The sequence below is a fragment of the Hylobates moloch genome, unplaced genomic scaffold, assembly GCF_009828535.3.
Source record: "Hylobates moloch isolate HMO894 unplaced genomic scaffold, HMol_V3 SCAFFOLD_5, whole genome shotgun sequence".
Classification (NCBI taxonomy): domain Eukaryota; kingdom Metazoa; phylum Chordata; class Mammalia; order Primates; family Hylobatidae; genus Hylobates; species Hylobates moloch.
The window spans coordinates 143,595,085-143,622,366 of NW_026652280.1; the positions used below are offsets into that span (position 1 = coordinate 143,595,085).

A 27,282-nucleotide genomic window follows, 5' to 3' on the forward strand; every position below is an offset into this window, starting at 1 on the left:
TCTTTAGTAGTCCACACTCATTTATTCATTTGTTCATTCAAAACAATTTATTGAGCACCTACCTTGTGTCAAAGGAAAACAACAACATGACTTTTGAACATTGTGAGATAGAGTTTAAACTGGATAACACACCTAAACTTCTTAACTTGAGTACATTCATCTGAATATCACTATAGCCTGAGCACCAGGAAAAAATTACCACCCATTATGGGCTGGCAGTCTGCTGCTTGCTTTTCACGTTCTCTCACAGAATCTTCAAAACAACCCTGTAAGATCTGTGTTGCCGTCTATATTTTTCAGATAAGAAGATGAATTTCAGGAAGTTTTAAGTTTCACATGTCCAAGATCACAGAGTTAACTAATGGCAAAGCTGGGTTTGAATTCAGGTAATGAATCTGTTTTTACCAGGCCTGAGAATAGCAGGGTGTCTGGTACTCTGAGAGCGTAGGGCAGGAGGTGTAAGTAATGTTTTTAGATGTAGGGCCTAGTATCTCAGGGAATTTAATAGTGAAATAAATTGGAGAAAAATGTTTAAACTAGTCAGAAATGCTAATCCAGTGAAATACATCACTCTGTGCTTCATACTTTCAATTATACTTTTCTCGTAATTATGGAAATCATTCCTGAACATGTGGCCTTTTGTGGAGTACCTCCGTTTATTTACCAAATGTTCACTGACCATCTCCTATCTGTACCTTCAATAATATAACATTCAAGTTTTGACTATCATAAATGAGAAGAAAGATATTTGGTGTATAAAATGTGAATTTTTTTCTGTGTTGTGGATTTTTTTTTTTATCTAATCTGGGAGACCAGCATATGAATGACAGTGAGTCACTGGCTAGAAAACATGTGGCATTGTTATAACTAACTTCTAGTGGAAAATGTGTCCTCTAGAGAGTACAGTATTTTCAAGTTTGGAATTGTTGAAGTTATTTGGAACCATCCATTGCAGATGTCAAGGACAGCTACATACGCTATGACGCTTTTATAGATCCTATGGAAGATGCGAAAGCATTGTGAGGTATAGCCCCGGCCATCAGTAAACTTATCATCTAGATAAAATAGCATTTTGATGTAATATGGACAATATGCTATTTTCACAGTTTTTTTTTAACTTTTCGTCTTGTTAAACATAGTTTCTCTTATCTCTTATCTGTTTCTTTAAGTATAACTTTTATCATACTTTTATCTTTAAGTATAATTTTTTATCACATGACTGTCTCTTAAACTAGACTTTTCTGTCTTTGAGGGTAAGAGTCATACCATGTCTCACCCATCTTCACATCCTCAGTTTCAGCACAGTGTCTAGCATCCTATGAATCTTTAGTTTATGGTTCTTAAATGGAAAAACATATCTTCCTTTACTGATCAGCTTAAAATCTTATTAAAAATAGAGTCCATGACTAAAATCTATTGTATTTCATTCTAAATTCCAAGTGCTGGGATAATTTACTATAGATATTAAGTGTTTAACAAGTGTAATCCATCAATCATAGTTGTTAAGAAGGCTCATTAAGATGAGTAGAGCATTAAGAACACACAATTCCCATTCTTGCTTCCCTTTGTGACCTTGAATTAATCATCTGAGATCAGTCTCTGCATTCCAGTTTACTTTCCTCTCAAGAGTTAAGGATTGCAAAACTGAGAACCATTCCAATTATTATTAATATTTAAACTTTTTATAACTAAAAATGCTTTTAACCCTAACCTGTATGCTTCTGGCATCTCAAAGGCCCAGAATTTTTGCCGACGGAAAAAAAGTACCAAAAAAGACAAGCTTAGTTTTAAATCCAATCTTGAACAATAGAAAGCAAATGAGTATAAAGGGGTCAAAAAGCCCAGAAAGTTCCATTTGCCATGCCACAACGTCCCACTCCCAAAGAAAATGTCACAAAAGAAAGCATCACATTTATATTCCAGAGAATAACATTACCATACAAAAAGTGATCCATTTTTTTAAAGTATTTGTGAATTTGATCAAAGGTAAAATTTGAAAATAGCTTTTCACTAAGGAAAAGGACAGATTCTGCCTCCAGTCAAAATATTCATTTTTTTTAAAGAACAAATTAGCAGATACTGAAGGAATAAATAGCTTTTTTGTGTGGCATAAATTGGCATCTCTAGTAACTATTCTGCATTATGAGTGGTGGAAAAACTTTCAAATTCTCAGACTCTTATTAAATGTTACCTTAAATGAGAATCAAACTAATCTAAAACATACATTAGATGTCAATTAAACCAAAACAATGTCATCACAAATTTAAAACATGGCCAGAAAAGCATATGGCTTAGAAAGCACAATAACCCGTCACGGGGGGAATTCTGTACATAAAGCAGATCACCAAATCTAAAGGAATAATACAAACTACAGAGACAGCTCTCTGACAGGTTTCTCCCATTTTAATGAAACAAGTTTCAGTGGGAAACTTAAAAGATTAAAAACTCACAACGAAATAACTCCCATCCATTTTTCTTGGGGGCTGTGTCCATCACTGGAAATGAAGTCGAGATTTGGCAATTCTCCCAAAATAGGATCAGCGGAGACAGTCAAGTGAAATAGGACACTAAAGACCTTTCATTTTCTAGATTAGCTGTCTAACTTGATCAAATAAACCATATATTGGCTAAATTTCCAGTTCATATTATACTGGGTAGACATATACAAATATCAAATCTATTTGGCTGCAGAGTAATAATCCATTTCCAGAAACAATACATTCAGCTTCAGCAACCCTGTGGTAATAAGTTTCACCTCATCATATTGGATTTATGCTATTTTTCATGGTTTTGGAAAATCTATGAAGGATTAAAACAGTTCTTTTATACTGAAAATTATACTTTTTATTATACTCAAATTATTGATGTGTTCATTATCAAACAGTACAAACAGTACACTAAAACATCTCTACGATATACATATAGAGACTTATTTTGCTATATGAAATTGTCAGTGGTTGAAAAAAGACAATGCCATCTTTATTACTTATTTACTCAGGTGAAATGTGAATTTTTCGTATCTGACAACATTAAAAATATAATTTTAAAATTTATATTTGCAATGAGTTAATTCTGCTTGTTTAGCAAATAATTTTGCTACTAAAATAATGATTAAAATACTTTAAAAACTTCACTTTTAAAAACATAACTGACACTGAATTATTGTTTTAAAAACATTTCAAGGATCACATTTTATATTTGTATTAGTAAATATTAAATTACATATAGTCTAAAGGAGTCAGTTATTTTGTCTATAAGGCAAAGGAGAAAATGCAGAAAAAAAAGTCAATTTGTCAACTACTGATGCTAGATAGAGTCACATGTGTACAACTGATCATGGACAGTAGCAGGCATTTTGGTGTCTTGGTAGCAGTGAACTGAATCCCAATTTGTTAATTCCACTCCAGAACATTATTTTTTCCCGATTGTTTTCTTTCATTCGTTGTATGATCTTTATTTCATCTAAAAGTGGCCATTAGAGATCTATCTCTGTTAACAATTTGGGTAGATGTGAGCTCTATTAATGAGCAGAAGACCCCAAACAGACTGTTTGTGACTTTTTGACAGTAGTTGACTAATTGGATGGCAGCTAACTCATTTAATTGAATTAGGAAGGGTTAGAAAATATATTTAGCAACATGGAACACTAAAAAGAAGAGGTGGTTAAATATGAACGATGTTGCAGCTATGTCATAGCGTCATCTGCTCCCTTAAATAAAACTAACTTAGTCTTAAATCATTTATAGCATCCTCATTATGTACAATAGACTACGACTGTTAAGAGCAAGCCATGGAAAATGTTGTAGCTTCCAACTTAGATCCATTTTGTGAGGGTAGGAAATATTGATGCCACCATACGGTGGGTGTGCATGTGAGAAATGCCAAACACATGTGTACAACATCCCCAGAGTGTTGATGAATCTTTCCTAAAATATTCAGGAAAATAAAGCAAATTATGCAGTACAAAATGAGGCAGGCTGAGGGGTTCTGTGTAATCTTTATATGCAGACCATGTCTCACTCATTAAGACATAGAGTGTGAGTGAGTAAGGGTATTGTAGAGATAAACATGTCTCTCATAATTTATTTAAAAAGATAGCAAATTATTTAAGAACATTGGTATTTAAACTCACTATTGATAAGTTTTTTTGTGGTCCATATTGTAATTTACGTTAACCAATTTGCACATGGCAATTCCTTGACAACTCAAGAAAATAAAAATATTCTAGAAAAACACTACCCATACTTCAAAAACAGAGTAGAATTTGAAGGAATTGTGATGTCACTGAGACCACTTAGGGAAGACAATTCCTTTGCCTAAGGGATTGATGGAGTTGACAATCATGGCTATTATAAAAAAGAGGTGGGAGATAAGAGTAATTAAGTGACTTGGGAGTCAAAATGGAGAAATATTTCAAGAAATAGGAAGGAAGAGAAAGTCAACACACCAAATCATGCAAGAAGTTCCATTGGAATGAAAATTGATAGAAATAGATTAGATTTATTATCTGGATGGTTTTAAAGATGCCTACTTTAATCAATATCACTACTCTCTTGACATTCATACTTAATTCCAGCAGTTTCTCCAATACATTAACTTTTTTCTTCCTCATCCTTCCAATCAGAATTAAGCTCTTGTCTTTGGCACTCATTTCCTTTACAGTTGCTACACTATTTCTGAAAGTCTGCTTTGACTTAAACAAAATTCTATTTTGTACATGTCTGTCTCTTCCAGTAAATAGCTCAGAGCACAAACTATGCCTTTGCCTATCTACTGTGCTATATCTGACACATGGTAGAGCTAAAAAAATGTTGTCTAGATCAATTTCAATTTCTTCACATTCTTCTTCAAATTTACATGCATTCAGTTTTTCCAACGGATGAGAGTGGCTGGCAATGAATGGAAATATAGAGAAAACCTGTCGAGTGCACAGTCATGGCGACGGGATAGTGCAGGAAGCGAGTCTCACCTCGAGTACATAAATAGCTCACTCTGCCTCTGTAGTGGTTACAGAAAGGCAACATAGACAGATCAGAAATAGGCAGTAATGATTTTTATGGATTCGGGATAGTCAATTTGTGCTTGGAGGTTATGCTCGTGACGGTTTTATCTACTCAGGATTGCACATCTGAAAAAAACAGGGACTTAAAATTTAGGCATTAGGAAACAGGCGGGATACATTTTCGGCATAAGAAAGATCAGTTTATCAAGTGGAATGAGCTGCTTCATGAGGAGTGAGTTTCCCACTATTTAGTTTTCAACAGGAAAAAAGATGACATTTATAAGGGTTATTACAGGGAGTATTTCTTAATCAAGAAAACAGGTATCCTTTAAACTCCTTCTTACACTTGAAATACTACTAGGGTATACTATTTTGAAGTTGACAATAGTATTTATATTTAGAAAATTTTAGGACAAAGTTTCAGAAATTAACAGATATAGAGATTTGAGGATTTTTTTTATTAATTTACCAATTTTTTACTCATTCATTTAACAAACATGCTGTTAGCACCTATACTGTGTGAGGCATTATTTTGAATACAAACATACAACATAGACAAAGTTTCTGTCCTTCAAGAGCTCGTGGTTAAAATAGAAAATGTTACGTTACATTTTATTGATAGTTTTTATAAGAAGTAATGCTTTGGCTTTCGATAAAGTATAATTGGGCCTTGTGCCAGACCCTTAAGGGCCATACCACTGTCTGTCCAAGTATTTACTGGCCAGTTGGAAAACACACACACACACACACACACACACACACACACGAAACAAAGATGCAAAGGGCAAACCTAGCTAAGAAATTACAAAATGATTATTACATTTGAAAAGGACCACAAAAATAATATGAATCAATGAAATTGTCCATTATTATCTGTTTAAAAATCCTACCAAGAATGATGTGAGGTATGCAGTCACTGAGATTAACTGGCTTTTCTGAGGTCATATTCCTAACAATTTTGGAGACAGAACTATAACTCTGAGGTTTTTTTTTTTTTGAGACATAATCCCCTTTATCAACTTTAAATGGGTATATGTATGTGCATGCCTATATATGTATTTTGCTTCTCACGGCTAAATCCACAGATTATAAAAACCATGAGGGTTAAAAAAAAACAACCAAAGTTACTCATCTCTGTATTTAATTTTATTTTTAGAAAATAATCAGATAATTATGTATCATTGTGGTTTAGGAACTGAAAGTAGGAAGGTGATTTGCTTTGAATAGAATCAGATACCTTAAAAGACCTTTTAGATTTTTTAAAGTGCATTGTTTCTCAGGACCCTTTAAGGTCACATTGATCTTTTCAGGGACAAAACTATTTTTTACAATAATAGTAGGATGTTATTTGCTCTTTAACTTTCATTTCTTTGTAAGTGAGCTGTGGACTTTTCCAGAGACTGCATACATGTAATAGTGCAATTGGCAGACTGCAGAAATAGGTATGATAATCCAGCTTTGTTCTGTTACACTAGACATTAAAGTGATTTGCAAAAATGTGAAGAACTGCCATTCTTCTCCCTAATTTTTTAAAAACTTTAGATACACTTCCAAAAATGTTTATATTTACTATTGTTTTGTTTAAATAAATAGGTAATATAGTTTAAATTTTTTCCATTTTATTTTATAATATGGTAAATATCAATAGATGTAACACACAAAAAACAAAATTTGGGGGTTGTCGTCTATAATATTTAAGACTGACTTAAGTGGTTCTAATATTTAAAAAACAAAAAGTTTGAATACAATATTTTGCCTTAACTGATGAATTCTGAGATTATACCTCAAGCAGTTTTTTTCTTCCAATGAATGGACGTCTCCCTTCCCAAGCTAGGCCTATCCTTTCTCAGGCACAGTAATTGGTATCTTCTCATATTGAATCAAAATTTGTTCCCTATAGTATTCATCCCCAGATTCAGGCCCCTTCACTTAAGTGAGGGAAGAGTTTACTGGATGAATTAATCAATAACAATTAATTGAATATTTCTTTTATGGGCAGGCACGTTATATTGTTGGTTGCTGCTAAACTATTGCCTCTCTTTCCTTCACTCCATTAACACTTTTATATAACTGGAGTTTTGAAATTATGTATAGAATTCTACACTTTATTGCCTCAAATCACTTGGTTGGATGAAGTCTTTTATTCTAGGATGAAGCTATTATATATCTAAATTTATAATAACTATGGTTGGAATGCTTCTTAAATTTTCTTTCAATGTCACTAAAAAAAAACTTATAACACGATTTTTATCTGGAAATAAATTTAAAGTAGTTTGACAGTCTTGATGGGGGGTTCGATTATGACTGGCCAAAGGCCAAGCAGTTGTCAAATGGATATTGGCAGTAGATAAAAACATTAAATCTCTTGCAATTTCTGTTCCTGTCTCTGAACATAAATATTATTCTTCTTTTCTCAGCTTAAATGCACAAATTTTAAGAACAAAGTACTGTTTTGTAGGGAGGAAATAATGAGTCATCAAATCATTACAACAATTCTTTATGAACAAATACAACTATCTTGCAACTTAAATTTCAGTCTTATTAATTATTCATGGATTATTAACTAATTTTTTCTGTGCCAACTAAAAAATGTTTTTTTTGTTAAAGGCAGGAGTTTTCTTAAACTACACTGTTTTATTTTTCTGATGTTAGATGTCTGTACATGTTATTGTGAGCTTAAAAAATATTTGACTTTCAAGACTAAGTATTAGAAAAAGGACGTACAACATGACATTACTTTCCTATTTCAGTGTGAGTTCCCTGGCAATTCAAAGTGGAAACCCACAGGGTAACCACAGGAGGTAACACCTTCCTGGATCAATATTTGTGCATCAGATGTTATAAGAACGTTTTGTAAGGTTCATAAATAAAAAGCTTTCTTTTTTCCCCCGACTCAGAAAATGAAATTAAAAGGAATTTGGCTGTCAAGGGACTTGCCTTTTCTGGAGCAAATAACTAACTAAAAGAAGGCTTTACATTAGTCAATTAAAGACAAATGTTCACTGAAAGGAATGCCAGAAATATTCCTTATTTGAGGGGAGTTTTTTTTTTTTTTTCCAGTCAATTGGCGGTTTCATAAAAGCCATCATATCAAATAAAATCATATCCACCAAACTTTACTAAGTGTCAAGTTTGATTCAATTTCATTCAGGAAACATTTATTAAATACCTACTTTTTATGTACCAGGATTATGCTGGCATCTGGGTTTGAAACCATCAATAAAACACAAGCCTGGCCCTCTAGGATCTTACAGTCTGATAAGGGAAACAGACAACTGCAAAACTGTGTTTAGAGTTTAATAATTTGTAGATTTCCCAGAGGCAACAATGACTGAACTATGTGTTGCAGAATGAGGAGGGGCAAGTGTGGTAAAGCGAGGAGGGAAGAGGATTCTAGAGAGAAGAAATCACCCAAGAAAAATATATTGTTGACTGGCATGAGGTTTTTGGAAGATTGTGAGATTCTAAAGCTGGTAAAGATGAGAGAAGAGACTGAGAAGGTAATATAGGATCACTTTTAGATAGCCTGGGATGGCACTGATGGCCAGCCAAGTTCAGTAAGGACCCTTATGAGCCACAGAAGAGTTTTTTGCAGGGAGTGATATGATTAAGTTAAATGTCCTTAATAGTAAACATGAAGGTTGTCCCATCCTACTCATCTGGTCCTTAGATCAGATGTCAGGTGTGCCACATCACATAACTTGAGAGAAGAGAGAGCGTTCTACAATAATGAGGAATTGACAGTGGAACTGGGCTTATTCATGTGTTTGCAGCTTGTTCTACAAAAGCAGTGTTTTTTTAAAGTGGGTTGCTAGAATATATTACTTTAAATAATGATAATCCCACCTCGTGAGATAAAATTGACCTTAAAAACATATTGTACTAAAAAAAAAAGATTTTCTAGTTGTCTTATGGCAAAGTACTTAAAAAGAGCTATTGAAGGCTGACTGTGGTGGCTGATGCCTATAATCCCAGCACCTTGGGAGGCCGAGGCGGGTGGATCACCTGAGGTCAGGAGTTTGAGACCAGCCTGGCCAACATGGTGAAACCCCGTCTTTACTAAAAATACAAAAATTAGCTGGGCATGGTGTCAGGTGCCTGTAATTTCAGCTACTTGAGAGGCTGAGGCAGGAGAATCACTTGAACCCAGGAGGTGGATGTTGCAGTGAACCAAGATCACGCCACTGCACTCCAGCCTGGCGACAGAGTGAGCCTCTGTCTCCAAAAGACAAAAAAAAAAAAAAAAAAGACAAGCTAAGGAAATGTATTCTTTAAACAGATAGAGTACAGAGAATTACTATCCATGAGTCATTAAGAAAAAGACAAACAACCCTATAAATAATTGGGCAAAGAATGAACAGGCATTTCACAGAAGAAGAAACACTGTAGATTCTTAATCATATGGAAAAAAGTGTTCCACCTGGTTAGTAATCAGAATTTAAAACTGTATCTATATATTTTTTACACATACAAATTTCCTACTCATTGGAAAAATTAAAAGTTGAACAATTCTGACATTGGCTTGAATATGGGTTAACAGGAATTCTCATCTATCCTTGCGATGTGTATAACTACTCTACTTGGAAACAATTTGTCATCAACTACTAAAGTAGGATATTTATATATTCTCTTGTCAGCAAATACACTGTTATGTGCTATTGCATCATGACCCTGTGAAGTTTATTCCTAGTGTAAAGGTAATTCAATATCAGGAAATCCATTAATATAAATTATCATTTAATAGAGCAAAAGGAAAAGATATCATCTCCAAAGATGCCAAAAACACATTTAATAACATTTATCATAGTTAACTTTACAGTAGAAAAATCTGGCAAATACCACCTTATACAAGTGATTAAGATTATCAGTAATAAAACTTACCAACATCATGCACACCCTAATACAATGCATCAAGAATGGCATAGGACCACTGTGGCTCTGTGGTATTTTTCATTCAAATCCCAAACCTTAATCTAATCATGAGAAAACATCACAAAAAGCCAGATTGAGAAACATTCTCAATTGAACAGTTGACGTGTTCTCTTTGAAAGTGTCAAGGTTATGAAAGACAAGGAAAGATAGAATAGTGTTCTTTATTCTATATTCTCTATTTCTGTGAAAGTTTAGCATTTTCCACAATAGAAAGTTTTTAAATAGTGTCATTTAATGTTTTTATTTTTTTAAAAAGCTTCAAATTGATGACTTTTATAAGTAGTTGTCAAGAGCATTTTCACATATTATTAAAAAATAATAGATACTCCCTTCAAGGTAAACATGATACTTAAACAATGAGTATGAAACTTGTACTATGGAAAGTGCATTGAGAAAGTTTGGAAATATTTTCTTTATTATAGGATTTGTAAATAAAAATGTTCATACATGAATGCTTTAAAAAATTGAAAGCAGAATTTTTAAGCTCCTTTTAGAAAATATTCCAAAAGAATAGTTTTACTAAGTATTACCAAAGGCTTTGCAAGAAGAACTGTTTTATATCAAACAAGACAGACATTTACAATGAAACTTAAAAAATAATATCCAGAATAATTTTTGAGAAGAAATGGAGGATAATTTACTAAACATGTCTTTCTCCCACTTGTATCTATAGAGTTTTAGAAGGATCCTTTCCAGCTATGACAGCCATTTTGAAACAAACTGGATTAGGTCGTTGTTTCAGAAAGATTTAAACCAGAATTTTTTAAAATAAGCATATTCATCTATGCTACTAACAATAAAACACAATTTTAAAAAAGCCAAAATACTATGGGCATGTTATTTTTTAAGTTTAGGAATCCTTTTGAAATTTCTCATCTTGTGTGTGGTTTACAAGATACATAATCTATTAGCACCACAGTGCCTACATATAGTTTTTAAACATGGATTTCTGGTTTTGCACATATGGTGGACAAAATAACATGAAAAGATTTTTTCTATAGGAAGTCTGGAAAAGCTAGATGTTATGAGACAAATATCCAGTTACATGTATAGCTCTATTCCCCTGGAAACTAAAAAACACTTCAAGTTAAAAAAAAAAAGTGAGGCAAGTTCTTAAAAGCAGAGAAGATAGCAGGTGGGCAGGTGCTAGACCAACTATTTGTAAGTTTGGAGCAGGTGATTGAATGCCTGTGTAGGGACAGGAATCTAGGCCACCACCTATGAAATTAAGACTTTGTGGAGAATGAACTGAAAAAAATACGACCAGCATTCCAGAAAGATAATAAGGGAACTTGTCTGTCTTAAAACCTGTGTATTAGAAGAAAATAGAAATTCGTCCCTGAGAATTTCTAACCACAGACCACCCAATACAAAAGGTCTATGATCTGACATTGTCTGGACTTTTTACTACCTAGCAATCATGGAATCTCCCAAGACAAGAAAGCAGCATAAAAAGTTTGTCTCAGGCCGGCTATATGTTTGGAACTCTGGTAGAAGCAAAGGCCAGGCTTTGGAGAGACGTGTTGTCCACTTAAGTTTTACAAGATTTTATAGAAAATGTCTCACTGGAGATATACATAAAAATCAAAGTCATATATCTCATGAAAACATATTCAGTCATGACAGACAGTCAGCAGATATAAACAGAAGGATTAGATTGTCCAAGAACGTCAGATAATAAAACAATTGAAGAAAGTATGTAAGAAATTATCAAAAACATTAAAGAAACATAAAAATAATAGAAGAAAATAAGTGAAAATCTCAAGACAGTGAAAATAGAAGATATGTGAAAGAATAGAACTTCTAGAAATTAAAAATGTATTGGAATATAACTTATATGTAAAATTGTACATATATGGAAATCAATGCTGAAACATTTTTACTGCAGGGCTGTGTATCAAAATGTTTAGAGTTCTCTGATTTATAAGATAAGGCAAGTGATATAAAGGAGTGGAGTAGGCTGGTTGCAAGTTAAAATTAATGAGAAGTAGTGCATGGCTTGTGTATTGAGGCAGTGTTTACACAGTTCTACCAATTTTGCATGAGGTATGTGTACAACGTGTTATTAAAAAATATTCTGATTTCTTAAGAGGAATTGTAAAGTCCAATTTTGTATGTAAAATCGAACAATTTTTAAATATTTAGAATTATTTTGAGTCCCTTTTAAATACTACATAGACCTAAAGAAACAGCAATGGCTAACATATTGCACTTCGTATTTGACAGATTGGTCAAGGAGAAAGGACTTACAAAAAAATGAAAAAGAATGGTTAGGAGTTCAAGAACAACAGAAGCTAAGAGAACAGAGTTTTTCAGGTAGGAGTGAGTGGTAAACAGTGTTCAGTATAGTAAGAGGAGAATAGGATAAAAAATGAATTGATTCAGTTCAATTTTAAATGTGTGCTTCAGTGATTTTTAGAAAAAGTTTTAGTGGAGTGTTGATAACTAAAACCATATGTCAGTAAATTTAGGAGTGATTATTAATCATGAAAATAGAATTGGCATGTTTCATCTACTTTGGTCCCAGAAAAGGGGGTTCTGACTCCAGGCCAGAAGAGGATTATTTGTTAATAATGTATTTATTTTTCTTTATGAAGGAAGAGACTTAAGCATGCTTATAGTACAAGGGCACAGATCCAGTGGGGAGAGAGAGAGAAAGGAGGTAATTTATGAGATAGATCAGATCCACAGCATTGGCCTTGAGCAGAGGAAGAGCCCCTTGTCTTCTAAGACTGGTGATATGGTTTGGCTGTGCCCCCACCCAAATCTCAACTGGAATTATATCTCCCAGAATTCTCACGTGTTGTGGGAGGGACCCAGGGGAAGGTAATTGAATCATGGGGGAAGGTCTTCCCTGAGGTATTCTCGTAATAGTGAATAAGTCTTATGAGATATAATGGGTTTATCAGGGGTTTCCACTTTTGCTTCCTCATCATTCTCTCTTGCTGCTGCCATGTAAGAAGTGCCTTTCACCCTCCACCATGTTTATGAGATCTCCCTAGCCATGTGGAACTGTAAGTCAAATTAAATCTCCTTTTCTTCCCAGTTCAGGTATGTTTTTATCAGCAATGTAAAAACAGACTAATACAACTGGGTTTAGGAGATAGGAGAAATATTTGGGGCAATTCCATTTGGACCCTGAGTTCCCTAATTTCTTGAGGAAATAGTAGGCAAAATCAACAGCCGATGAAGAGGTTAGGGATCAGTTTTGAAGAGAGTAGTGAAGCTGAGAAATATTTCCTTCAGTGAATGCAAGTTCTAAAAGCCAAAGAAAATATTGGAGGAAATGTTTACAGATGCAGATACACATCTGTTGTAAAAGCTAAGATAATGAAAACAAACAATTGAGAAGTCTAAAAAAAAAATAGTGGAGAGTAGTATAACATAAAAAAGATGATGTAAATTACTCATAATGATAGCAGCAGCAGACAGACAAATTCCTAGGCAGACAGAAGCTGGTCCTGGCTAAAACCTGACCTTCAAACCAAAGACAATTTAAAGCCTGAAAACCGAGCTGCCAGTCCACAGTCAGAGTGAGAACTTCCTCAATTCTTTTAGCCAATCAAATGGTGCTTTTTCCAGGTCCTCCCATGGACCAATCAGCATGCACTCCCCCATTCTGAGCCCATAAATACCCAGCACTCAGCCACACATGGGCTACATGCTTTCAGGCCTTGTCTCACACAGAGGGGTACTCACTTTGGGTCTCCTCTCATTGTTGAGAGCTTTTCTGTCACTCGATACAATTCTTCCCTGACTTGCTCACTCTCAGGCATCCACGTAACCTCATTCTTCTTGGTTGTGGGACAAGAACCCAGAACCCACTGAACGGTGGGTGCAAAAGGAGCTGTAACACTGTAACCCTCCTGCCCTTTTCCAGCACCAGGTGGTTATCACATGTGACAGGAAGCAGCGGTTATGGGGCTGGGCCAGGCGAGGAGCCATGGGCCAGAGTGAGGCTGTGAGACTGAATGAGCTGTGACACGCCCCCATTTCCTGAAGCATGTGGTTGGTCAGAACAAACGAGCTGTAACATGAACAAGCTGTAACACACTGTAATTCTTCCTGGGACTCAGACCTCGAGATTCCCTGAGCAAAATCTGGGGCTCCGTGGTTGCTGGCATTTCCAAAATTTTGTGTGCCACTGCATCCCCCTCATCCAGACATCAGCGCCCAAGGTGGAAGCTGGTCACATGACTGGACAGGCTGTGAGCCTAGCACAGAGCTGCAGTTGGTGCATGGGTGTGAGATCTGGCAGGTAGTGCAAGCTGAGTGCAGTCAGCTGGACCAAATAGGAGGAGCAAGCCCAGAGGGCCCAAGCAAAGTCCAGTCAGAGGTGCCGCAGCCACAGAGGTTTCTGGCTGGCAAAGCTGCACTGAAAGCATGGTCATAGTGAGTCTCAGCAATTATTAAAAAGTACCATCTTTTTAATTCGTAGTCTGTTACTTTAAAAGATTACCACCAAAAATTATTTAATCTCGTTTCATTAAAAATACATTTTTTTTTGCTGGTATAAATAATACATACATAAAGTTGACCCTTGAACAACACAGGGATTAGGGGACCAACACCCCCACACAGTTGAAAAATCTACATATGACTTTGGACTCACCCAAAACTTTACTATTAACAGTCTACTGTTGGCCAGGCACAGTAGCTCACCACTGTAATCCTAGCACTTTGGGAGGCTGCGTCGGGTGGATCACTTGAGGTCAGGAGTTCTGAATCAGCCTGGCCAACATGGTGAAACCACGTCTCTACTAAAAATACAAAATATATTAGCTGGGCTTGGTGGCAGGCACCTGTAATCCCAGCTACTTGGGAGACTGAGGCAGGAGAATCACTTGAACCCAGGAGGCAGAGGTTGCAGTGAGCTGAGATCCCACCACTGCACTTCAGCCTAGGCAAAAGAGCGAGACTCCCTCTCAAAAAAAAAAAAAAAAGGAAAAAGAAAAAAATGGCCTACTGTTTGCTGGAAGCCTTACTGATAACATAAACAGCTGATTCACACATATTTTGTATGTTATATGTATTATATACTATACTTTTACAATAAAGCAACCTAGAAGAAATGTTAAGAAAATCATAAAGAAGAAAAAATATATTCTTCATTAAATGGAAGTTGATCATCAAAGTAGTCTTACTCCTTGTCTTCATGTTGAGTAGGCTGAGGAAGAACAAGAGGAGTTGATTTTGCTGTATTGGGGGTGACAGGTGGAAGAGTTGAAGGAGGTGGAAGGGGAGGCAGGAGAGGCAGGGATGATCTGTGAAACTTTACAGAAATACATGGTAATTTCTGTCTGACTTTTTAATTGTTTTAGTATCTTTGAAAATGTTTCTACATTGAGACAAATTTTTCTTCCATCATTTGCTTTAGTTTCAGAAAAGGGCCTATGCCCTAAAAGAAGTCAAAAGCAGTCCTGAATAATCGGAATTCCTCTGCAGATTGTCTAATGTCAGTTTGTTTTCTGGCACTGCTTCTTCTATGTTTTCTTTCTCATTGTCTGGCACTGATTAGAAGCACTCATCTACATCATGTCATCTTCTGTTAATTTCCCTGCTGTGGTGTCTAATAGCTTTTTAATTTCTCCAAGATCCAACTCTTAAAACCCCTCATCCTTCCCCACCCCATCTTTTTTTTTTTTTTTTTGCCATATCCACCAAGTCTTTCATTATTTCCTTTATCAGCACTTTCATAAATCCTCTGAAGACACACATAACTTCTGGACACAGTTTACACCAGCATGAACTTATTGTTTCAGGCTTGATAGCTTTTCTGTAACAATGATGGCATCTTCAAAAGTGTAATCCTTCCAGAGTTTCTTGACGTTCTTTCTATCAGGTTCTCCACCAAAGCACTGGCAATATTTTCCATAGAGTACAATGTGTAATGAGTCATAAATGTCCTTATGACCCCGTGACCTAGAGACTGAATTAGAGACATTGTGTTTCGGGCTAAGTAGACCACTTTGACACCTTCAGTGTTAACTCATGGAGTTCTGGGTACCCAGTGAGCATTGTCCAATATCAAAAAAACTTTAAAAGGGAGTGCCTTATTGGCAAGGTGCTTTCTGACTTCAGGAACAAAGCATCATTGGAGCCAATCCAGATAAAGGGTTCTTGTTGTCCAGACCTTGTTGTACAAACAAAAGTCTGGAAGTTGGTGTGTATCTTTTTCCTTTTAAGTTCATGGGTTGGAAGCTGTTTAGATAAGGGCAGTACTGATGATAAATCCAACTGCATTTGACAAAACAGCTGAGTCAGCCTGTCCCTACTTGCCTTAAATCCTGGCTCTTGCTTCTCTTCTTTTCTTTCTTTCTGTTTTTTGTTTTTATTTTTTTTTTTCTTTTTGAGATGGAGTCTTGCCCTGTCACCCAGGCTGGAGTGCAGTGGCACAATCTCAGCTCACTGCAAGCTCCACCTCCCGGGTTCACGCCATTCTCCTGCTTCAGCCTCCCGAGTAGCTGGGACTACAGGCGCCTGCCACCACGCCCAGCTATTTTTTTTTTTTTCTATTTTTAGTAGAGACGGGGTTTCACCGTGTTAGCCAGGATGGTCTCCATCTCCTGACCTTGTAATCCACCCACCTCGGCCTCCCAAAGTGCTGGGATTACAGGTGTGAGCCACCGCACCCGGCTGCTTCTCTTCTTTTCTAATAAATGTCCTTTGTTTCTTTTCTTTCCCCCAGAACAGGGTACTTTTGTCTATATTAAAAACCAGTTCAGAAAGATAACCTTTCTCCTCATCGACTTTCTTAATGGCATCTGGGAACTCATCTACCGCCCCTTGGTTGGCAGAACCTGCTTCTACTGCTATGTTGACTTTTGTTTAATCAAACCTCTTTCTACAATTATCAAACCATCCTTTGCTGGCATTACATTCTCCAGCTTTAGATTCTTTACCTTCTTTTTGCTTTAAGTTGTCATATAATGACTTCACTTTTTCTCAAATAATATTACAGTCTATAGGTATGCCTTTCTTATAGCAACCCAACACCCACATAAAAGCTTCATTTTCAGTACTAGATAAAAAAACTATTTTACAAAAAACGCAAGGTTTTCCCACCTGCTGGCATAGCTGCTGCAACAGCTTTAGAAATATCCTATTCTTTTACGATTGTCCTTAGGCAGGATTCATTTATCTTCAAATGATGAGCAACAGCAGCTGTAGTCTTCAATCTTTGGTACATATCAAGCAATTCAACTTTTTCTTGTAATGTCATGACTTTTCTCCATGGTTTTATTCAAAGTTTATGGTATTGCTCTAAACGCAATGTAAAATACATGAGAACTGCTAGAGATCATTTTTTACTGTGATAATTTACTGGAGAGTGAACTGCTCAAGCAGAGATGATTTAGTGTCACATGGTGTTTTGGGCAAATACCCACAACACTTGAGCTCTCTATAATAGCAACCAGAGGAGGCTATGAAATTATTACAGTAGTACAGTATGTACTGAAGTTAATTTTATGTGACTATGATTTAATGCTTCATTTTTACATTTGCTTATATTTCTCCTGCCTGTGTTTAGTGGCATGTATAGTCTGTGTTTATGTGCTTAAGTTTTGATACATTTTAACTCTTAATAATAGATTTTTGTATATTTTATGGTGAATGATAAAATAGACTAGTTTTTACATATATGTTTTATTCATCAATGGCATACTTAACTTTTTCTTAATTTTTTGATATTTCTAGGCTATGTAGTTCTTCTGCAAGTTGTTTCAAACTGTTACAAATCTCCAAAAATTTTTCCAATATATTTAGTGAAAAAGTCTGCACATAAGTAGACCCACATAGTTCAAACCTTTGTTTTTCAAAAGTAAACTGTACTATTAAAAATGACACAAATAGCAGCACAATATGCATACTCCAATATCTCCATAACTTTACATAGAAAAATATTGATATCTATTACATTCTATTTAATGTTGACATGGAATACCATTATATGGATGCATCACAGTGATTATATATCCAGTTATTTATTGATGGCCATTTAAGTGGTTTTCATTGTTTTTTACAGTCAAACAAAGCTTGCAAATCTTTCACTCTTGTTTTAATTATGTACATACATTTGAAGGACAAATTTTCCAACTGAAATTTAGCATCAAACAGTATTTCTATGTTAAATTTTGATTGGTGCTAACTTATCCTCTACAAATACGCACTAATCTACATTCACATCTACAATGTTTGTGAATTTGTTACTGAGTTTCCTCATAAAGACTGGACAATACATAAGATTAAATTGTTTCACTAGCAGGAAAGAAGAAAATAGTAAGTTATTTCTTTCTTTTATAATGAGAGGAAAAATGATGATGAATAAGACACTCTCTTTGATCCGCTGAAATTTCAGTCTATTGAAAGAGGCAGAAAATTAAAAAGAAGTTACACTGAAGCAAGTTGAATAAGTCTGAGAATAGAAGAAGTCCAGGGTGCTATGAAAATTCAAAGAAAAGATATATAACTAAAGCATGGTGATATAAGAAAGACTTACTATATGAACTGATGACTAAGCTGAGACCCAAATGATTATATGATTTAACAAGATAAAGTTTGAACACTTTTTTTTTTTTTTTTCCCTAGCCAGAGGACAAAGATCCTGCAAAATCCTATTGGTAAGAGAAAGCATGTTTTAACATGGCCAGACCTGGATACTGCTCCAACAAATTTTTATTGAGTGTCAACTCTCTACTAGGCACTGTGTTGGAACTAGGGATATTACAGTGAGTAAGACAAGCATGGTATTTCTCTTCACAAAATTTAAGAGAAAGGTAAATAAACAATAATAATCATGCATCTTAACTTCATAGTTTATTTTCTGAACTGCAACGACCATGTTTTTTACTCTACTTTAGCCACTCAAACTCCTGACCATACGCTTAGATTCCCAAGTTGTTCTCTGCCAGAAATTTTAACTGTTATTCTCCAGTTCATTGACATTCATTTATTTTTCTCATTCCTTCATGCTCTCTCGTATTCTCTTAAATCTGTGGAGACATTCAGCCTATAGATTGCCTTATTCCCTCCCAGCTGTGCTTGGTCTTGGCCTCTCCTACTTCTCTATCCATCTTAGACTGCATGGTTTATCATTTCAGTCACTCAATAACCACACGTGTTCATCCTTAAGCCTAATTATCTAGAAAAGACCTGATTCCTAACTCATCCAAAACTATACCATCCCTATGCAGGATCTTGAGTGCTGCAAGAAGAGTTCTCAAAACCCTAAAGATTTTTGTTACATCAAATTCATGTCCTTCAACCTTAGCTGGAGTTATGGTACAATGCATCAAATATAGTGTAGTGACACCATATTTAAAAATATATTGATGTTCTTTCTTTCTGAGAATTTCTTTGTGATGACAGTCTTCCTAATGAGCAGACACCTACAAGTGATGATAAGTAGGTTGTAAAGAGAAAAAAAGAAAGAGTCAATATTTAGCCTTTTAACCTAAAATTAGGCTCTTGAAGCTCATTTCAAAAATAAATAGATAGTTCTGAAAATGAAGACAAATTTCGTATAATAAAAGCAGGGCTTTTAAGTAAGAGGACAACCGCCAAAGCCATTTTGCAAATGGAAAACCATAATTCAGTAAGAGCCTGTCATGTTACCAAAACTTATTAGCAGAATAAGAAGAAAACCTATAAAGTATTGGGTTATGCAAACGCAAGCAAGCACAGTATGAGGATAGCTGTGCCTTGCTGAGGGGCTATGGCAGGACCCTATAGGCTCTCTGGCAAAGGCACCATATGAGCTGTCAGCTGCATCTCACCTCTGTAGTGTCTCACAGGTATGAGTGTTCAAGGCTTTCTCAACTCATCTAAATACCATATAAATTGACCCTCTACTCAAACCCCAGCAACTTCCAACACTTCTAATGCCTTAAGCATCAAGAATCAGTCAGAGGAATTTTACATGACCAGAGAAGACAGTACTGGTGTGGAAGGAAATGTCCTCAGCACTTTTCCTTGTTTGGATTAAAAGGAAACAGCTCCAGATTTTCTCTGGGATTCAGGAAAATAGGAAAATCTAGGCCCTCATTACTCTATCGCAAGGCCTGGCACATCATAAGCCCTGAAGAAATATCTGTTGAATAAATGCATGTGTAAATGAACATAGGAAAGCATGATGAAAGTCTAACTCCAGAAACTGATACTGGGGAGCAGACAGATGATCAGGAAATAAATGGGATGAGGAGAGGTAGAGGATTATAGCTGGAGAGCATGATGTTGAAGGAGGAAGGCTTTTACATAGGGTGTAGAAGAAGCTGCTCTAAAAATCACCAGGTTCGGGCCGGGTGCAGTGGCTCACGCCTGTAATCCCAGCACTTTGGGAGGCTGAGGCGGACGGATCACGAGGTCAGGAGATCGAGACCATCTTGGCTAACACGGTGAAACCCCGTCTCTACTGAAAAATAGAAAAAATTAGCCGGGCGTGGTGGCGGGCACCTATAGTCCCAGCTACTCGGGAGGCTGAGGCAGGAGAATGGCGTGAAGCAAGGAGGCGGAGCTTGCAGTGACGATTGTGCCACTGCACTCCAGCCTGGGCGACAGAGCAAGACTCCGTCTCAAAAAAAAAAAAAAATCACCAGCTTCCAGGTGCTATGCTTAATGGAACAGTTATTGGCACAGAATGAATATACATAACAAATGCCTTGAGGAATATCAATGGATGCATCTACTAGACCAACAGTAAAGGGTAGAGAGAGGATAATGATGAAAGGAAAGAGTATGAATAGACTTTCAATAAACTTTCATTCAAAACTTACATTGGACACCTAATACATTCTAGGCATTGAGTTAGGCTCTGGGTGATGGCGACAAGCAAAACAGGTGTGTTTCCTGTCTTTTTGTGACTTACCATCTTTTGGGGAAAATTGATATTAAATAAATTCAGTTTATGTTTATGCACAATATAAATTTTGAAAACTTCTGTGAAGTAAAGGAACAAATTTCATTTGAAAGAATTTTAAGGAGTTTGGGAAAGACTTCTCAAGGAAAGGGACCAATGAGCTCAGGCTGAACGAAGGCAAGGGAGTTAGCCAGGCACAGAGAGCACAGCTGTAATCTTTTAATTATCTGGACCAAGGTTAAAAAGATAAAGTGTTGGCAATTAGAACACAATCTGAGGAACTTGTATCAGCCAAACTATATATACATATGTGTATGTGTGTGCATGAGTGTGTATATGTGTGTGTGTATATGTGTGTGTCTTCTGTGTAAAACAAGTCTTTTGGAAGAGAAGATAGATATGAAATAAGTAACAGCAAAGACAAACTGCAACTCACAAAAGTGAGATAGAACCCGAGATTTTAGAATGTAAACTTTGTTCCTCTAAGCTTCTCAAAGCCTCCACCTTAGATGATATTGGTGACCTACCGAAAGAGTTGGCCCACTTCCTCACAGCGATAAACACACACCTTGCCTAGGATTCAGAGAAACTAATGGATGATCAGGTGAGAGCTGGAGAATCTGCGGGCATGGCTGTTGTCCTGCATCAACAGGGTAAGCCAGGAGGCCTGGGAGAATGTGCTTTCAGTTGCAACACAGTTTCATGTCCTGTCCAACCTTCCAAATGTACAATGAATATGGCTGCTGCTTCACACTCCTTTTCCAAATCCCACACATACCCACAATACACAGGGTAAGTAATTCTGAAAAATATAGTTCCAGCTTAGTTTAAGTTGCACAATGCAATTCCATCACAGTAGCAATTCTTAATATATATATTTTTTAATCCTTTCTTGAGGTGTTTAAGGGTAGAAGAGAAAATTGAATGGCTTTTAGTGTTAGAAACTAACAGTAAGAAGATGAGACTTGGCCACATGCCCCAGTGTTGTGATGAGAGCAGGCTCAGGTATAAGGCAAACAGAGTGAAAACCTTACAGCGTAAGGAATAGACTGGAATGGACAGGCCTGTGATCCAGGTCTCTTATTGGGATAGAGTATTCAGCCAATATAGTTGTGACCAGGTTGTCCTCTACAGGAAATGGGGGAAGAAGGGAAATAAAGACAACTATAATCACATCAGCTTAATAGAATATTCATCTGGGGAATGCTACAAAGAAATAAAAGTTTATGCAACCAGATAATGTTTCCCATAACTAAGCCAAAAAAGTGTATTCCTTCTGGAAGCTATCTCCAAACTAACCCCACTTGACTTCTTTTAGTTTCGGTCATTTAAACTTCTTCCCGTCCACTTTCCTGAATACTGAACACTTACGTAAACGTCTCTTTACAGCTTCCATCTGGCAGATGTTTCTGTCACTCAAGTTTCTGATTTTATTGGTCTACCTTGTCTCCTTCATGGGGCCATAAGCTCCTCAAGAGCAGCACTGGGCTCTTGCTCTTCATATGTGGGTCATTTAGTAACCGCTGTTGACTTATATGGGGACAGATTAAAGGACTGTCCTGTTTTGAGGAACTGTGGGTCCAACCTGAGCAATCTGAAAAGCTCTTGCTTACAAACAGCTGAAACAATGTAAGAAAGGGTAGATCTTTTAATAAAAGGTAGACCATTTAAATAAAAGGTATTTCAGGAGTTGTTGCCCTGAAAAAGTCTACCACTTCCAAGTGATAAATCCTTTATATCCAAACTGGGTTTTGTCTGTTTATTTTTATTTATCCTTATTATCATGTTCTGTACCTTAAAAGTTGCCCATCCCTGCACCCCAAAGTTTCTGAAAACTTAGCGAGAAGAAAACTCTGCCCTATATACTCTGCTTAAGGTATAGCTGAGTCTAGCTTCTGGATTATTACTGGATTTTAAAATCACTGTCATTTCTTTGTAATGTCTCTCCTCCTTCTTCTCCATCAGAAGTCATTTAATCTTTCTCATAGAATATTACATATGTGTATGTGTATTGAACTTATTGTCCTCTATTCTGCATTTGAGATACGTGCACATATTTTTTCTACATGGTGAACAGGGCCACCATGGCTGGGTTCCTGCTTCTTGAATAAAGGGATATAATAAAGCACCCATAATCACAGGTTATATATACTTTATCACAGTGTATAGAGCCATGCCTTGCACTAAGTGCACTGCTGATGAGTCTTTCTTCCTTCTCTTTTCTTTTTCGCTCTCTTTTTCTTTTTCTGACTGAATAATAAGAATGAGGATAACAAAGTAAACTGGATCCTAGGAAAACAAATGTCTTCAAACAGACCTGATAATAAATGATACAGCCCCCAATACCTGGGGAGCTTGGGATAGGTGAGAGACGTGTGCTATTACTGGCCCCAGTTATACTTCTTCATTGTTTAATAGGTCTATTACCTTGGACATGTTAAATTAGCTCTCTTATTTTATTTTTGATTTAAAATGGAGATATTATGACCATTCTCATACTGGTGTTATAACAGGTACATAAATTATCATATGAAATACCTAGAACTTCACAAAGCACTTAGGGGCTCAAACTTTATCCATGTTACTTCCACATGTGATGTCTCTTTATCTTTTCTATTCCCGGACAAGTGCTAATTATTTCTAAGGGCCCAGATCAAATCTCATTGTCTCCTGAAAATCGTCCTCATATACACTCATGATTTCTCCTTCCTTTGTATTTCTAATCTGCTTGTAGTGTTTCCCAATGTATTTTAACTTTTTGAAGAAAATCTCTTTTTAATTTCAAAGGGTTATTTTTTTCCCATATGATAGTTGTTCTAAGAATCCATTAATTGAGGTTATGCTTACGGGCAAAGAATCCTACCATTGTTGGTTCATATCATCATTAGTTATAACCTCATTGTCCATAAAGGACAAAGCTCTTTGTATATGTATCCAATTGTGTATTCAGTCTACAGGCATGCCTAGAGCAATGAGGATGTATTGACTCTGTAAAAAGCTGAGCAGGCATCACCTGGTTCTATCTCCCCCGCTTCTATCTTCCTACCTCTCCTCACTCTTCTGCCCACCTGAACTCATTCATGCTAATATTGTTGGACCCACAGTTCGCTAGTAACTGGACTATATTTTTCTACCGTTTTATACATACACACTGTATCTACACATACACTGCATTTGTTCTAACAATATTTAAATAACATCTGATATAGATTTTATGGTAGTAGTGAATTTATATCATTTACATCTTCATCTACTCACTATCAACTACATGCTGTAGTGCTGTTCTATAAATATTTAATGAATGAATGAATCTCTAATATGCATTTTCCTAAATACAGAAAATATACAATTTTATTAGTGATTCTTATTGACATCAAGAAGGTTGTGTTCTAGTTTAGATGAGATGAGTTGGGAGCTTGCGGAGATACGCTCATTCATATCCTTCAAAAAGCAAATGCCAAGATGGGATTAATTGTGTAAGGATTTTATTAGGGAAAATGTCTATGAGGTGAACTGGGGAAGGAGCCTTAAAAGGCTGGGAGAACCATCAGACTGGGGTGTAGTTTTAACCTTAATGAAGTATCAAGGAAAGGAATGATGGGTGGAACCATATTGCCAGGTGTATAAGGAAGGTTCAACAAGGCTATCAGGTGCTCCCCAAGCCAGTCAGAGGAAAAAGGAGTCCCTGGTCTCCTGTCCCTGCCACATGCAGCCACTGGCTGTTGGCAGCCTGAAGGAAGCATGATCTCAGAGGAAATGGTACAGTAGGTTTCTGAGTGCAGCCTCTGAGTCCCACCTGCAACGTGTAGTCTCACGTATATCACACCTGTTTCATAGAAGAACACACATTCAATAAAATAAATATAATTCATGTACCATCAGGTGGTTTACAAACATTTTTTGTACCTGCCACTGTGTATAGAATGCAAGTAATGATTTGTTTTTTGTTTGTATGTGTAATCCTCTTTCCACACATTTTCATTTCACTTTGACTCAACATAACTTACCTTACACATATGATAGATTTTTGTTGTTGTTGTTGAACCCTCTTTCCAAACACACTTTTTAATTTTACTTTTGATTCAATACAACTAATCTCAACCATAATTTATGAGTGACAGACTAATCTGTTGATACTTTTAGCAACCAACTTTCCTCTGAGTCTCAGTTTCTCCATGTGCAAAGTTAAGGATAAGTCTGGCTGATTTTTAAAATCCTCTCTCACTTTTAATGAAGTAAGGAGACTAACATTCCCTAAGTGCCTACTATTTATCAGGCTTTGTACCATGAAGTTTCACATGCATTATTCCTTTTAATTCTTACAAAACTCACTCTAGTAGATGTTGCCAGTGTTGTCATCTTCATCTGGACACACAGGAATTCAAACAAGCTTGCCTAAGGCCATATAGTTAGTGGTGGATCTGTTATTCAAAGCAAATCTGAATGAGTTCTCATGTTTTCTGAGTTAAAAAGAGACCAAAATAATAATGAGAAGAAGAATCAAGCTCCAGATTTCTCCCATTAATCAAGAAGCAGTTCTCAAATTCTACATCACATGAGAACATCCAGGGTGCTTGTGAAAAACCATATATTAATGAAACTATGGCACTCTCACATTTGTTGACTGGACCTTCAAATCTGTGTTTGAAGAAGTGCCAAAGGTGATGCTGACATAGGTGGTTGGATGGATGCTGCCTTAGGAAATACTGGCACAGAATGCATTGTTGCTAAGTAATGAGAAAACAGAAGAAAGTCAGTGCTTCAGGCTGACCAAGAACACAACTGATAGAGTAGGAAGACACTGCAAGGCTGCACTACCTACTTTACCCCTCTCTACATGCATGCATTTCCAACTGCCCCCGCCCCCCAGAATTGCTTCTAGATATCTATCCTAGGGAAATAGAAACTGATTTATGCTAAAAAATTTACATAGAAATTTTTTATCATAATTGTGATTTTTATCTGGTCACAGTGCTAGATAGTATGGTAATTCAATTTATCGTGATATTTCATATATAGAAGAAATACTGGAAGAAAATTTAACCTACTAAGGATGGATACTCATGAGTGGTGGTAATATGGGACTTTTATTTTCTTATTTGCAGTTTCCTGTGATTTCCAAATTCCCAATAATGTACACATTACCTTTGTATTTTTTAAAAAAGTTATTTAAGACATTTCTAAACTTAAATTTGACAATTTCTCTAAGTATTAGAAATGTGCAGTCTTAAAACATCTATTATACCTGATTGAAAGTTTAACTGTCACACATATATTCAGACAAAAGAATTATTCCAATCTATGGAGACAATAAAACATTGACATTGAGTTGTACAATGTTTCTGAAAATAAATTTATTTTTCTTCCACAATACGTTCTGATTTAATGAATATTTAACTATGTATAATGAATACAACTAATTACAGTAGTTTTCCTATAAGGTTATTACAATACTAACCGGAGTGTCTTGGGAGTGTTCTCAATACCCATTTCTACGTCAAATACCTTTTCTTCTATCATTGTTTTCCAAAGAGCCTGGCCTGTTTTTGAGATGTGGTAAAGAATTTTCTCAGTGGAGAAAAAAAATGGCAGATTTCATTATTTTGATGATTCCTTTTTAATTTGCATTCTTAAAGAAGTGTTACTTCATTCCAATTCATGAGTTTACTCGTTTGCATTAAGTTCGATGTGTCTAGAATTTCATGACTGTGCATTTAAACTATTCAGTCACATCTACCTCTTCTGGGAAATTTTGACACTTTCTGTAGTGTGCTTGTAAATTTTTTGTGTTTTTCCCTTTCAAATTCAGTAGTAGATCATCAAGCCTTTGAGTATGGTAGCTCTGGCAGTTGTCAAAGCAAAAAGCCATATATGTTTCCAAATATAACTGATGTTCTTCCAGGGTAGTGAAAGCTTCTATTTAATGAAGAGTTAATTAATCAAATTATTTTTCTGTATTCCGGAGGAGTAAATTACTACAATTAAATTATTCATGTAGATTAGGTTTAAACAGCAACAGCTATCATATTCAGAAATATATTAAGAAAACTACTTGAAAATCTTAAATCCTAGCAATATAATTGAGAAGCATCTTCCCAGGAGAAAACACATGAACACTAAATGAGATTAGAGTATTTCTAAATAATGGAGTTTCTGAAAATTATTTCTCCCACTTGAATATTTTTAAAATGAATAGCAATGCACTGAAATTGAGAGACTTTTAGAAGTTTCTGATCTGATACATGCATGAGTATCTTCCTTCATTATTTAATATTTATTAAGTATGTACACTAAGTTAGCCCTCTATCAATTATACATATAATATACCCATATTGGAATACCTAAGAGTTAGTAAAAATAACCTATACATTATATAAATACAAACTGGTAATATTGTAGAGCTTTTAATTAACCATGTCACCTTTATTCCTCCTGTCTGCTTTTGTTTTGCTTTATTCTCCAGTGAAAAGAGCTTTCCCTCCTTGAATAAAAT

General features: G+C 35.8%; 1 long non-coding RNA gene across 1 annotated transcript in view; it reads right to left on the reverse strand.

Moving 5' to 3' along the window:
* The window catches only part of LOC131383639 (uncharacterized), a 37,735-nt gene extending 12,250 nt beyond the window's left edge, over positions 1–25,485 (reverse strand). The window contains exons 1-2 of the long non-coding RNA XR_009213804.1: positions 25,405–25,485; positions 25,122–25,210 (exon numbers count right to left, since the gene is read on the reverse strand). This is a non-coding gene — a long non-coding RNA (uncharacterized LOC131383639). The remainder of the gene's footprint in view (positions 1–25,121; positions 25,211–25,404) is intronic.
* Positions 25,486–27,282: the final 1,797 nt, after the last annotated feature.